The following is a 13,124-nucleotide window of genomic DNA, read 5'->3' as shown; positions in this document are numbered from 1 at the left end:
ATTCTTGGCTGAAAGTTTTTGTCTTTCAGAATTTTGAATATAGCATTCCACTCTCTCTTAGCCTGTAAGTTTTCTGCTGAGAAGTCTGCTGAAGGCCTGATAGAGGTTCCTTTGTAGGTTATTTTCTTCTGCCCTGCTGTCCTTAATATTTTTTCTTTGTCATTGACTTTTGCCAGGTTTGCTAATACTTGCCTTGGAGAAGGTCTTATTACATTGATGTAATTAGGAGTTCTATTAGCTTATTTACATATAATTCCAGCTCCTTGCCCAGGTTTGGGAAGTTCTCCCCTATTATTTCTTTCACCAAGCTCTCTGTTCCTTTCTCACTCCCTTCTCCCTCTTGAATACCTATAATCTTTATGTTGCATTTCCTAATTGATTTGGATATTTTTTGGAGAAATTCTTCATGTCTTTTTAGTCTTAGTTCTCTCTCCTCATCTCTCTGCAGGATTTCTAGAATTCTGTCCTCTAAATTACTGGTTCTTTCCTCCATAATATCAGCCCTATTTTTTAAGGACTCCAGATTTTTTCCTTATATCTTTCTCTGTGTTTTTCATCTCCAACATTTCTCACTGTTTTTTTTCATATAGTTTTAATCTCTTTTGTAAATAATCCCCTCTGTTGATTAATTTTATCCCTGAGATCATTAAGCTGTCTTTCTGAGTTTTCTTCTAAGTGGTTGAGTTTCTTTATGATAACTATTTTGAATTCTGTCATTTAGATTGTAAATTTCTGTGACCTCAGGATTGATTTCTGGGTGCTTGTCATTTTCCTTCTGGCCTGGGGTGTTAATATACCTTTTCATGCTATTTGATAGGGTGGACTATTGTTGTCACATAGTGGTAGTATCTGGTCACCGATTCCACCTGCTGCTACTGATGGAGGGGACAGGAGCTGTGTTTTCTGAGCCCTCTGTAACCCCTGGCAGATGTGCTGTCCATTAAAAGCTTTGCTGACAGGGCCAGTGAGTTTGCCCACGGGCCGCTGCTGCTTTACACATGTATGTGCAGACGCTCTGGCAGGGATGCCCCACTCTGGCCACCAGCCAAGCTGGTACACCAGGTGGGAGTGGGGGCAGGAGCATGTTCTTTCACATGCATGATCCCACATACCCCCACTCCACCCCCACTGTCTGCTGGATTGGGCTGCTCAGCTTGGTGTGGATTCCCCCACAATTGCTTAGCTGCCTCAGTGTGGAGTGTTCCCACAGGCTGGGAGGTGACTCCATGAGTCAAGCGTTCCCATGGAGGGCTGATTTTCTCCCCTTCTCTTCTCAGTGTTGGGTCCTGGCCACCACACAAGATCCTAAACCCTAGATCACTGCCACTCAGGAGGGAGAGGAGATCTCCTTACCTCCTTCCACTGCCTCCCAGGGGTCCAGCACCCCCATCTTCAGACATATGACTGTGTGGATCTCTCAGAGATCTATTGTGTTGTGTGATTGTCCTCTATTGGTTTATGAATGTCCTTTTCACTGTATCCTAGGAGGGAGAGACTGAAGGAAGATCTCAAGCTGCTGTGATGCTGATGTCACTCCCCTTAAATTAAATGTTTTAAAAGTATAAGAGATGGAAGAAATGTTTCCTTTCTGGGGAGAGACAGCACTGCTACTAATTCCTGAAAGATGTAAGGATGCAAGCAAGGGTGTTCCAGGCAAAGGCAAGAACTTGGGTAAGTCCCTGGAGAACATGTGAGGTGTGGGAAGTTCTCCTGTGGGAGAACAGGTGAGGTTTGGGAAGAGGAAGATGGCATTAATGTTGCTTGATTGGTTTTGAGGCAGCACACAGGAGAATATGTGAGAAATAGAGCTGTAAAGTTTGCTTGAGGACAGATTTGGAAATATCTGAATGTCAAGCTGGGTTAGGATTTTTGTCTCTCAGCCACTGATGGCTTTTGTGCAAGGTAAAATCATGCTCAAGACTACATTCTGGCAACAGTATCTAAAATTTACTGCAGGATATGGAGCTGACCAGTTAGCAGAAGGTCACAGTTGCAAGAAGCTCATGATTTGTGGTACTAGAGGAAGAGACGACTGAGGCATAGGCATTGTGAATTCTCTTCCTCTTAGAACACCTCAACCTCCTGTGACCTGCCCTCATCTCCTGGGTGCTGACCACACTCATTCCTATGAGAGTAGAATGAAATGGAGATAATATTCCTTACTTTATCCCCAACAAAGCTGCAAGGAACAGTGACAAGAGCATGGGATCTTAGTTACACTTCCAAGATTCACATCCTTGCCATCTACTAGCTATGTAATGTGGAGAAAGTTACTCAGCTTCTCAGAGTCTCTTTTCCTCATTGGTAAAAGTAAAACAGTGACATATCTAGCTTTCTGGGAGAATGTGGTGATCCAGTGAGAACAATGCAAATAAAATGCTGGTCTTGGTCCTCTCTGCCATTTCTCTCCTTTCATGGGCTCCTGGCAGCATCACTTATATCCTGCTCCCTACTGGACCATCCTGCTCTGCTCCTTCTGGCTTTTGTAAGACAAGCTACACGGAGAGGCAGGATGGCCATCTCTATGCACAATCTAAAACATGTTTTAAGAACCCTGAAGAAACCACCAAGAATATTGGGATGGCCATTCAAGGAGCTCAGCATGTACTGTCTTCTGTTCCCTTTCATTTTTCTCAGAAGATTTTTCACTTTCCTCACCAGAAGTGAGAAATATAATGTGTTCTATTTTGTCTGATATATGGGGGATGGTAAATATGCATTAAAATACTGACCCTAAAAATATACCGCAAACCAATCACTGGATATACTGCTTGAATCTCCAGCTGTTCAAGTCTGAACAAAAGTATAAGAAAGCAGATGGTCTTTATAAAACACAAAGTGCTTCCAAACTGTGAGGCTGCCTCTTTTCTATAGCATTTTAATGACATTTAATGTATCAGAATTATAAAATGTGGAATTAGAGAAATGCATAAAGAAGAAAATGACAATTGACAATATCCTCATTTCCGGGCATAACATAGTTAACAATTTCAGTTTTATCATCTTAGTTTCTTCCCCCATGAGTATGTTGAGTGTGCATACATACATGTTGAATACGAGACATTAATATAGTTGGATTGCGTTCACTATTTTTTTTTACTTAATATTACATAGCTGGCATCTCCTCTATTATGAAAATATATATAACCATTACCCAATAATTGGACCTACAGATTTCTTTTCAATTATTTTCTGTTATAAATAGAGGTATAATAAATGGAATTTTACATCAATATTTGTCCACATATCTGGTTTTTTTTCCTAAGCTATGTTCCCAGGAATAGAAATAGTGGCATAAATGCTGAGAATGTGTAAATGATTTTGATACATATAATCAAAGTACTTTAATAAATGAATTTGAACTCTCATAAGCGGTATATAAAAAGTACTAACTCATTGTACTTTATCAACTTTCACTATATTGTAAATCTTTGCTTATTTAATTAGGCTAAAAATTATTTATGAGGAAATATGGGCTATTGAGTTTGATTTCTCTACTCTCCAGGACAGAGAAGAATAGAAAGTTGGGGATATGACTGCAGAGCCTGGAAGAAAGTTCTGGGCTGGAGACATTGATCTTAGAGTTGTCAGGAAACAGAGGCAAGGTGGAGCCAGGAGCTGCTGAGCAGCATACCCAGATTATGTGCTCAGCTGTCATCTTCAATTCCTCTAAGGCTGAACAAAAAAATGACAGAAAATACAAAGGAGTAGTAAAAAATAATATAAATGGTAAAGGCTGATGTCATTGAGATGAAAACATCAATAATAACAACACATATTCAGAACATAGTAGGCTCCAGGCTACCCATATGCATTTATTCACAATAACGCATCATGCACAGTAAGTGCTATTAATATTACTATTGAACAAAAGAGGAACCGAGGCTCAAAGTGATTGCCCAAAGGACAAGTGGTAGATGTGAAACTTGCTCCCAGGTTGTCTGAATCCAAAACGTGTGCTCTTATCCATCACATTAGGCCACTTCTATGAAACCATCATTAACTAATGGAGATGTTAGGCTGAAAGGGCTTAAATTGGGCTCAAGACTTGTTTTGTTCAACTCCATATATTTAATTGGTTTCTGGACTCATAGCTCTTCCTTTTCCTTTTATAGAATGTGGTAAATATCCTGTATGTATAAATTTACATGAAATAACTATATATAGATATTATTTAAAATATACACACAAACATAGAAAACATATATTAATATATTAATATAACATATGTTTATAAAACACATATATAAATATGTATGATCTAATTTTAATTCATAAATTAATTCAGTTAATTCACATGTAGTTGAAAATTAAACAGCACTATATCCAGATGTGCATTTCATGATTTTCAGCACAAGTTAAACATGTCAAAGGGAAACGTGAGGAATAGTTTCAGTTCCAGACATAGATACTAGCTCTATGCTCACCCTGATCCCACCACTCTATCCACAATAATAAAATGAAAACAAGACAATTATTTATGGTTCTTAACTAATTCTCATCAAAAACCATGAGACGTGTTTGAGCAGTTTCTGGCCTGACATGTTTAGACTAGGAAGTCATCACTGCCATTCCCATAACAAGAAAAAAGCTGGAAAAAAAAGGAAATTAATGACTTTCTTTATATCCTTCAGATAATTGAGATCATAGGGAAAACTTCTACCTGGAAAGCTGGAGAGACACACAGGCAATACACAGAATCACAGCTTTCCTGAGCAGAAGCCCCAGACCAGAAGCCTGCAGCTGAAGCCACTTAAAAAGTTTAGAAGAAGAACACTTAAAACGGCAACTGATGAAATGCTGGGGGCTCAGTGTAAACAAACCTGAGAGTCAAAAACTTCAGTCTGGGGGACCCCACACATTCCTAAATGTTACCTCCAGGAGCTTCCTATGTTCTCAGAGTGAAGATCTGAGAAAAAGTCCCTAGGGCTTCTCACAGAGGGTGGGGAAAAGTGACCATTTTGAAATAAGCCCAGAGCTCTCTGCTGTCCTACACAAGATCTGCCTCCAAGGGAGATGATTTCACCATAGCCTAACCTGCTGGGACTGTGTCCAAACCTAACTGATCTAGGGGAAGGGAAATCCCCAACTCAAGCTCACCAAGAGACTAGGACTTAATCTCAGGACTACTGAATGCTTTCTTCTCCTACCCTTTATGTCCACATCAAGAGGGCTCCACCACAGTAACAGGAGATTGCAGCTAGAAGAGCTGCAAGCCTCAAACCTCATTTCAGGAGTTTCTAGGGACACCCAAAGCAAGCAGGGGAGACAAAAACAAGGACACTAAAGGAAATGTTAGCATTGGACAGACACCACAGCTACAGCAACAGAAAACACAGCCTAACTCCCAGATAAACATAAACTACACACAGCCTAACTGCCAGATAAACATAAAAAATCACACCAGAGGATTGTCTTCCTTGGTTCTTTTTATTTAATAGATCAAGTCTGGCTTTCAACAAGAAAAAAACACAAGCCATGCTAAAAAGCAAAAGCACAGTCTAAAGAAACAAACAAAGAATCAGAACTAGACTCAGATATGGCAAAGATTTTGGAATTATCAGACAAGGAATTCAAAATAACTATGATTGATATGCTAAAGCCCCTAATCAAAAAGTTAAGAACACGCAATAACATATGGGTGATGTAAGCAAGGAGATGGAAACTCTAGGTAAAAATCAAAAGAAAATGCTAGAAATCAAAAGCATGGCAACAGAAATGAAGAATACCTTTGATTCTCTCATCAATAGACTGAACATGGTCAAAGAAAGAATCAATCACCTTGAAGATATGTCGATAGAAACTTCCCAAACAGATGCAAAGAGATAAAAGAAAGAAAAATATAGAACAAAATATCCAAAAACTGTGGGCCAATTGCAAAAGGCGTAAGACACACATAATTGGAGTGCTAGAAGAAGAAGGAAAGAAAGGAAAGGAAGAAAAAAATAACGTAAAAATGGTGAAGAATTTGGGAAAATTAATGACAGACACCAAACCACAGATCTAGGAATCTCAGAAAATACCAAGCAAGATGAATGCCAGAAATAGACACCTAGTCATATCATACTCAAACTGCAGAAGTAAGGCAAAGAGAAAATCTTGAAAGAAGCTAGAGGAAAAAACACTTTACCTACAGAGGAACAAGGATAAGGATTATGTTGGACTTCTCTTCAGAACCCATGCAAGGAAGAACAGAGTTGAGTGGAATATTTAAAATGTTGAAAGAGAAACACCAACCCTCTGTATCCAATTAATTCATAATTTAAAAGTGAGGAAGAAATAAGAACTTCCTCAGAAAAACAAAAATTGAGTAAATATGTTTTCTGTAGACCTGCCTTGCAAGAAAAATTAAAAGTAGTCTTTTTAGAGAGAAAGAAAATGATGTAGGTCACACTCAGATCTATGTAAAGATAGGAAGAGCATTAGATAAGGAATAAATGAAGATAAGATAATATCTTTTATATTTTTTCTTCTTAATTGATTGAACAGATAATGATTTGTTCAAAATAATAATAGCAACAATGTATTCAGTGATTATAGTTTATGGATAAGTGAAATGAATACCAGCGATGTTCTAAGAAGTGGGAGGGAAAAATTGGGATTGCTCTGTTATAGAGTATTTGCTCTAACCATGAAGCAACTAGTATTATTTGAAAGTGACTCAGATTAGTTCTAAATGTATATTGCAAACACTAGGGTGACTATTAAGAAAAAATTTTTAAAATGTGTAATCAGCATGCTAAGAGAATACAGAAAATGGAATCATATAAAATATTCAATTAAAACCAGAGAAAGCAGAAAAGTGGAAGCCACAAAAAAGAAACAAAGAAAACAAAGAATAAAAGCAATTGCAATTATGGTAGGTGTTAATCCATATATATCAAATATCAATAATCACTTTTAAATGTGAATGGTATAAATCCATCAATTAAAACACACAGACTTTCAGAGTGGATACAAAAAACTGGAACCAACTATATATTGTCTACAAGGAACTCACTTAAATATAAAGATCCAGATAGATTAAAAGCAAAGGGATGGAGAAGTCTATACCATGCAACACTTAAAAGGAATCTGGAAAAGTTATATTAATTTCAGACAAAGCAAACTTCAGAGAAAGAAAAGTTATCAGAGACAAAGAGGAGCATCACATAACGATGAAGGAATCAGTTCTCCAAGAAGACATAACAATCCTTAATGTGTATGCTCCTAACAACAGAGCATCAATTTTTTTTCTCTCTGTAAAATGAGGAATTTTACTTGCCTAAGGACTTCTGCTAAGGATGAGTTGGAATACTTATGTAAAGTACCAAAGGCCGTACGTGACACGTAATAATGTTTAATAAATATTGGTTTCCCACATTTCACAACTTATATTCCGGTTTGCAAATTCCTTGAGCTGATTGGGTAAATGTAGACTCATTTCCTGAAAGACTTAAGACAGGCAAACCACGTTCAGATTAGAACACAGAGCTGTGACTCATACAGCAGAAGTGAAAATTTGTCAAGAACAAGCTCTGTAAAGGGGGCCTCTTCTTCTAAGTTATGAAAGAAGAACCGCTTCCTTGAAAAATTGCTCATCTGCAACTATCAATGATTCCAGATCCTAGAATTCCTTTAGAAATCTCTCAACACATTCCAATATCATGTTGTTCTAATGGAAGGAAGACCTTGAACTTTCAACTCTACCAAGTGAAGATTGACCAAGTTGATTTTTACAAGTGTTCTTTCTGCTTTTAGGGAAGTGTGGATTTTTGGAGGTCTTCATTCTGCTTTACAAAATTGCTTCTCCCTAGCTTCTTTTAAAAATATATGGTGTTCTTCATATTAGTTTTTTGTTTTGTTTTATTAAAATCTATTTTGGTGTCGCTTTCTGATTTTAATTTTTTTATCTGAATTTCCTATATTTCGTTTGGGCCTCTTACAAAAATACTTGGAAAGTCTCTGCAGAACTTTCAAAGATTGTAAAAAGCATACCCAGCAGATTCAGATCCATGTATCATATTTTGGTTTTCAAAAATTAAAAATTTTTAAATTGCTGTATTCAGCCATATTGCCTGACACATTGAAGCATCTGAAATATAGCATAGGTTGTAGCTAAGATTTATGCAGTGAATGGTTTATAAAATTAAATCTTGACCGTTAGAACAGTAATTGTTAACTATTTTTAGAAGAGTAAGTATGCACTCATGAACCCAAGACAAAATTTTTATCACTATTAGTGCAAATAAAGCAATGTCAGGGAACATTTACACTTTGAATACTGACAAAGACTTGGAAATAATAATAGAGCTGGTATGGCTACCTGGAGAAAAAAATCGCATATCCTGGGAATCTCTGGGGATATAAATGGGAAATGCTGTTGTAGCACCAAAAGAATAATAGAACTAACTTTGGATGACATAAGGAGTTTGCCTCCTTACGTGTTTTTTTTTTTTCTTTTACAAGAATTACATAGTACATTTAAAACTGAAGCTAAGACAAATATTTTAAGTAAAATTTGATGTATGAATCTGGATTAATTTTACCTGCCCAGGTGGTCAAATCTCAATACATCAGTAGTTTAACAAAATATAATTGCATGAGTGAAACTCATGCAAAGTCCAAATCAGGTAGACCAGCTGTCCTCCATCTGTGGCTGTGTCACATGGCACATGTGTCTTCTGAGATCTCTGTGGGCAAGGAAGACAACTATGGAGTAAGAGAGTTAGAGGGCACTCTGCTCTTCACCATCTTGGACAGCTCGTAGTCCTTTGGCCAGAGCTACTCATAAGGTTCCACAGAAGAACCTGGAAAAGAAACAGGAGCACATAGATTTTGGGTGAGAATTTACTATCCCTCCCACAGTTGGTGATTGGTTATTTTTTTTAAGATTTTTTTTTTTTCCTTTTTCTCCCCAAAGCCCCCTGGTACATAGTTGTATCTTCTTAGTTGTGGGTCCTTCCAGTTGTGGCATGTGGGACGCCGCCTCAGCGTGGCTCGATGAGCGGAGCCATGTCCGCGCCCAGGATTCAAATCGACGAAACACTGCGCCGCCTGCAGCAGAGCGCGGGAACTTAACCACTGGGCCCCAGGGCCAGCCCCGGTGATTGGTTATTTTTTAAAGTAGGTAGTGAAAGGCATTAATTATGGCATCTTATTATATAAACATTTCCTCTCTCCCTACCTGGGAAAAAATATCCTTAAAGCTTTCCATTATAGACATAGAAAATTTTCTGATTTTATACATTAGCAGTTAGCTAATGGATGTGTTTTTCATATTTAACTGTTAAAGTAGTTAAAACGAATTGTATACAATGATAATAACTTCTGTTTTCTCAATTTTCATCCTTTCTAAAAACATTTAAATAGGATTTAAAATAAAGTATGCAAACAGCATGAAAGACTAAAAAAACGAATGCAATAACAAAAACAAAGTAAAAAGTATGCTTTTTATTTTACATTCAGCAGCCTAGATTTTTTCAAAGTCTATTAGAGGAAGATGAAATAATGTATTTTATATCAAGAAGATGACGTTTATTAGATTTAAAAGCTTTTTTATACATTAATATTACAAATCTATAGAAAAATAATTCGTGTCTGAGCATTCAATGTAATTCCACTTACTATATAAAACAAGGACTGATATTGCAAAGTTTGACCAACTGGTTCCCCAAAATCTTATTCTTGCTTCATTGGTAAAGGCCAGATTTTCCTCTTTTAGATCTACTGCTCTTTTCTCTTACATATCCTCTCATAACCTTCATGAGATAATGGGTTGAATAGTTTACTAAAATAAGAAATTAGAAAATAAATGGCACTGTATTACTTTATAATGCAAGGAAAGATTTAGTGAGTAAGTCTAGTGGCTTCCTTAAGATAAAGGATGCTTTGGGAAATAATCCAAATGTACAATGTGGAAAAACAAAATGGATGTTAAGTTGTCACTTATATAATGATAAATTCTCCAGGTATTATCCTAGATCTTATCAGATAAAAAAACAAGAACAAGTTGATTATAAAAGAAAGTAAAACCCCAAACAGTGAAACCTCTAAGACAAATGCATGGACATATATGCATATCCTACAGACTTTAACTGAGTTAACAATAATGAAAAAAATCAGACAATTTAATTTTTAAATCCTACTAGGAAAATCTCTAAACATTGAGCTATGCCACAGTCGGTAAGTATAGTTTTCCCAAAAATAAGTAAATAATAATAACAATAATAATAATGAGGAGGAGGCGGCCAGCTCTTTAGCTACAGTTTTTCTACTGTATGTGATAACTGGAGAGAAATAATAGATTTTAATATGAATGTGAATCCACATATTTCTTTAATAATTCTAATAAAACAAGTTTTAAAACTAACTTTTTCTTACAGAACTTCATATGCAAATTTTCATATTATAGGCTACTATAGAGTAATGGGAAGAGATTGTCGGTGTCGCAATCCAATGTACACATCAGGATAGATGCGGAGAGGGCTGATGGCCACTCTGAGTTTATTATGACCAGCGTTTCAATATATACATGGCTTACAGCTGTTAAACATACACAGGTGTTCTGGATGAAGTAATTAGCGAATGCCAAGAATTCTTAGTGATTTCTCAAGGAGCCCTCCCTTGGCCTCTGTTTTGATATTATCATGTTATTGCTGTGCTCCTATATTTTTATCTTGGAGCAGGCAAGGTCTCTTAGGCAACGGTCCCTCCTGCTCCCAATATCGATATCGTTTCTCCATCTGTGCCCCCAGGCAGCCGCCACCTGGCTTAGGTTGCCCCCCCAGGACGTCTTACCCGTCATTGGCTAACTGGCCTTCTTACCTCCGGGTCACAGTTTGTTGGCAAGCTTTTTCCAGTGATTATTAACCCTTCCTGTGTCAGGGGCGGCTGCAGAGATTCTTTAGCAATAAAAGCCAAAACACTTGGGCTTCAAATGCATTGATTTGTAGGCTATTTGGTTGTTCTACCCAAGCCAACATCCCTCTTCCTTTACTAAGTTAATTGTGATTTTGCTTGGAGGGACCAAGTAAGTGTCCCGTTCCTCTGCTGTAGGTATTGGGCTGGGGCTCCAACACCAGTCTAGGGATGGAGAATGTGGCACAAGTCTGGCCAATGACACATTAAACTCCCCTTGCCCAACTGATTTACTGATAGATGCATATCATAGATACATGACAGATGGATAAATCTGTCAAATACTGCCATTTCATTCCCTTGGATCAATCTTCCTGTAAGAATGATTCCCAGGATTTTTCTGAAGCAATCAAGTAGAGGCAAACTCTTCTCAGTCAGACTTGAATTTTTGGTTGTGGGCCTTAAATGGAATCAGAGTTGAAGGTAGGCTGGAAGTAGAAACAAGAACAGGTAACATTTGAATCCCTGGATCAAACCATGCCTGGAGCCAGCCTCTTCGGCCATTTGATCTAATAGGCCATGTTTTCACTTAAACCAACCCTAATTGATGTTCTATCATTTACAACTCCAATTAAACTATTCACTACAAAAGGTTATGCACTTGTTACAATGAAGCTGCCATTGTTCAAAGTGGTTTTATCATGTTTCTGAGGGAAGTGCCTTCAGGAACAGTTTATAAGACACAGATGAAATGAATTTCACTATTTTATAAACACATCTCATATCTGATCCCAAACAGTAGGATACAAGTTGACCACCAACCACTTTTTTCTCTAATAATAGATTGTTAACACACATGAACACACACACACACATATACAAGACAAAAGCTTAATACCACTTATAACATTCAGACAGCTATGTTCCAGGCTGCGAAGATAATTTTGAAGGAGTTATAAATATGCTCTGAATGACGGCAACAAGGTTAGTGGTTACAGATAGCATCTTTAAATAGCAATTTTGTGTGTGGAGGGTAACAATTATTTTAATATATAATATCTCATTTCACTTAAAAATCTGTTTCTTTTAAAAAAAAAAAAAAAGCTGAGGCAACAGGATATCAGTTCACCTGGGAATTCATTAGTTCTTTCCGGATTAGAAAATTTGGGCTTTTAAGGGAATTTCAGGTTTTACTAAATGATTATGAAAAATAGGTTGCCAACAAAGGTCAGAAGTCAGATTTTTACAAGGAATAAATTAGATAAACACCAAAGAAAAATGTTGCTGTAGAATAATTCCATAGCTGGCAAACAATATTGCTCTTTATTATTTTATTTGTTGACTATTTATGAAGAATAACTAGAAAACAAATAAATAGCTACTCATTGCCCAGCTGTTTGAAACTTCATGGCTAAATATTAACTCTAGAAGAGTGCCACTATCTTTCTTATAATTCAATTAAAAAGTTACCGCCAGAAATTTAACAAAGGGATAATGAGAGAGAAAATGAAAATAATCTCAGGATAAACACATATGTAAGGTTTACAATTATTCACAAAAATGAATTTTCCAATTGGCCATGATTACAAACAATGACGTTTAAAAAAATCTCATTCCAAATGTGGAACGTTCTTTCACTTCAAATATTCACATATATTAATAAAGATATAAGTGTGTCTATATAAATAGGTTAGTTCTATTAATACACATGTTCAACTTGTGAATTTTCACTGGGGATAATCTTCCATAAATTTATCAACTTCAGTTATTGGATTCCTATTGCCTATGGTGGCCCCTTTATTCAAATTTTGAAACAAATTCTAAAATACGTTTAATGTCATTGCAGTGTTAAGTATATTTTAGTATTTTACAATTTCATACTTGTTAGATGTCTAATCTAACAAATCTAAAAATAATGAAATGGACCTCTAGTCACAAAAATAAAGGATACAGATAACTATTACCCAAAGCTGAGAAAACATCTACTGAGATGCCGCTGTTTTATAGACAAGGAAATAAATCCAGAGGAAGGGAAGAAACCAGCATGACATGACTCAGTAATGGGAGGGACAATCCATGTCCACTGTTTTTTTTCCTGTCTGTACAAAGCTTTTATCATTTACATAATACAATATGACATCAATGCAGAATCACATGACTAATTGCAATACATAAATATAAACTATCTGTACACCTCTGCAAATCTCACTCAGAGCTAAAGTCCATAAAATTGAAAGCAAATCCTAATGCTTTAAGAATAAAAGTAAAAACTAAGACCAAACACT

The sequence above is a fragment of the Equus przewalskii genome, chromosome 32 (assembly GCF_037783145.1).
Source record: "Equus przewalskii isolate Varuska chromosome 32, EquPr2, whole genome shotgun sequence".
NCBI lineage: Eukaryota > Metazoa > Chordata > Mammalia > Perissodactyla > Equidae > Equus > Equus przewalskii.
Note: the sequence above shows the minus strand (reverse complement) of the source record.